Source organism: Pteropus vampyrus, unplaced genomic scaffold (genome assembly GCF_000151845.1).
Source record: "Pteropus vampyrus isolate Shadow unplaced genomic scaffold, Pvam_2.0 Scaffold244, whole genome shotgun sequence".
Taxonomy (NCBI): Eukaryota; Metazoa; Chordata; class Mammalia; order Chiroptera; family Pteropodidae; genus Pteropus; species Pteropus vampyrus.
The window spans coordinates 3,433,495-3,435,879 of NW_011889025.1; positions in this window are offsets into that span (position 1 = coordinate 3,433,495).

Consider the following 2,385-nt stretch of genomic DNA (forward strand, 5'->3'; position numbering starts at 1 on the left):
CAGTGATTAGACATTTATATAACTTATGAAGTGATCACCCCGATCAGTACCCATCTGACACCATAGTTATTACAATACCATTGACTATATTCCCTATGCTGTACTCTACATTCCCATGACTACTTTGTAACTACCAATTTGTACTTCTTAATCCCCTCCCCCTTCACCCAGGCCCCTACTCCTAATCTGATAGCCATCAAAATGCTCTCTGTATCTATGAACTTCTTTCTGTTTGTTTGTTTATCCTGTTCTCTAGATTCCACATATAACATTTGTCTTTGTCTGATTTACTCCACTCAGCAATACCCTCTAGGTACATTCACTTGTTGCAAATGGCAAGATTTCAAATTTTTTTATGATTGAATAATATTCCATTATTCTTTGGATCATTCTTTGCCTCTTGTTATAACCTTTGTTTTAAAGTCTATTTTGTCTGGTATAAGTATTGCTACCCTGGCTGTTTTTTTGTTTGTTTGTTTCCATTTTTAAGATAAATCTTTTTCTATCTGTATTGCTGCAGATTCGCGGTTCTGAGATAAGGGGCACGAGACTCGGGCAGCTGGAAGAAAATGCGGGGAGCTGTAGGCAACTGCGACATAGCTCTTTATTCCAGCAAGGGTGCAGCCCGCCTCACAGGGCAACAGTTCTCCAGCAAGGGCATGACACCCCCCCCATGACAGCGGTGCCTTTTATACACAGGTTAAACAATATTGACACACTGTCAGATGATGGAAGTCCATGCACGTGTACCGGGCACATGGTTACATGAGGGGAGAAGTGCTGAGTTTTATTCCACTCAGAAGTTAGCTATGGGTGTGGAAGAGAGCCTGATTATGGTTATCATTCTTTCCCCACACACTCCACCCCTTCAGTGTTCCTCCCATATACCTGTTGGAGGCTTGGCGCATGCATGAATGCTGCAGGAGGACAGAGCTCTGTATCCATATGCCACAACAATAATACAGGGAACAAACAACATGCCACTAGAAGGCAGACTCTACCTCCTAGGAGAACTAAGACCCAGTGCCAATTAGATGTTATGCCTGCCCATGTGGCCGCACAGGGCCATGCAAACAACAACCCGGTAGCTATGTCTGCTGCTGCCATAAGGGCATATGACGCTCCTTGAACTTTTGGAAGCTGTCCCATATAATCTATCTGCCACATGGCCAATGGCAGATAGATTGCTCACACTTCTGCTTCATGCGGTGAAGATGAGGCCTATCATGGTTACATACTGGAAACTTGGCACAGCCATCTGTGATATCTTCCCACTCCACTGTTGCTTCATTGTCCACATAGTTTTAGTACCCACAGGCTGCAATTGTCTGTGGAGCCAGTGTGCCACATCAGTGGCAGAAGCCTTTTCTAGCCATCGCACACATGAGAGGGCATCTGCCTCATCATTCCTGGAGTTACCAAAGGGACATGGCCTGTAACATGATAGACAGTTATATCCTTTTCTTGTCCTATCTCTCATAGGTCTTGCCACATGGCTTGTCCCCACAAGGGTCTATGGCCCACTAGCCAGTTTTGCCATTTTCATGTTAGGCCTTTGAACACTGCCCAACTGTCAGTACAAACAGTCAAGGGGCCATATTCAAGGTCTATAACCATCCACACAGCCCATAGCTTAGCCCATTGGTTGCTTTGGCCCATACCTGTAACATACCAAATGTGGTCAGTAGTTGGTTGCACACCTATAGCTATCCACTTGGCTCCTTGTCCCCTACTGGACCCATCTGTGTACCATGCATAAGTGGGTATGGACACTTCCCTTCTTTGTAGGAAGACACTTCTAGATCTGTAGAAACTTCAGCACCCAGTATATTGTCAGTGGTAAACTCAATCGGGCCTAAAACCGTCTGTAATTCCATGGCCTGAAGGTTAGCGGCCAGAGGGTTAGCAGCCAGAGAGCACTCCATTATGTCAGAGTAGGGGTTTGGGTCACCCCTGTTTTGGGAGCCTGTATCCATGTGCATAACCAGCCTTGTATAGGGTAAGAAGTATGCACCTGCACCTTGCAGTCACTGCCTCAGTAGCCTGCAAGGCTGCATATACAGCTGCTAATTGCTTCTCCATTAGAGAGTACCAGCTCTCTGCACCTTTCCATAATTGAGACCAAAAACCCACCGGGGTTCTAGTTCATTCCAAATGTTGCCATAGTCCCTAGCCATATCCTTCTGCTGTTACATGCACATCTAATTCAAAAGGTTTACCTGGATTTGTTACCTGTAAGGCTTGAGCTTGTTGCACCGCCTGCTTGGTGGCAGTGAACAACTTCTCTATCATTTCATCCTATCCCAGAGTAGTTCCTTTCTTGATCAAGGCAAACAATGGCTGTGTTAGCAGTGCTAGTGGGGCACGAACACTCTCTAGTTCCCC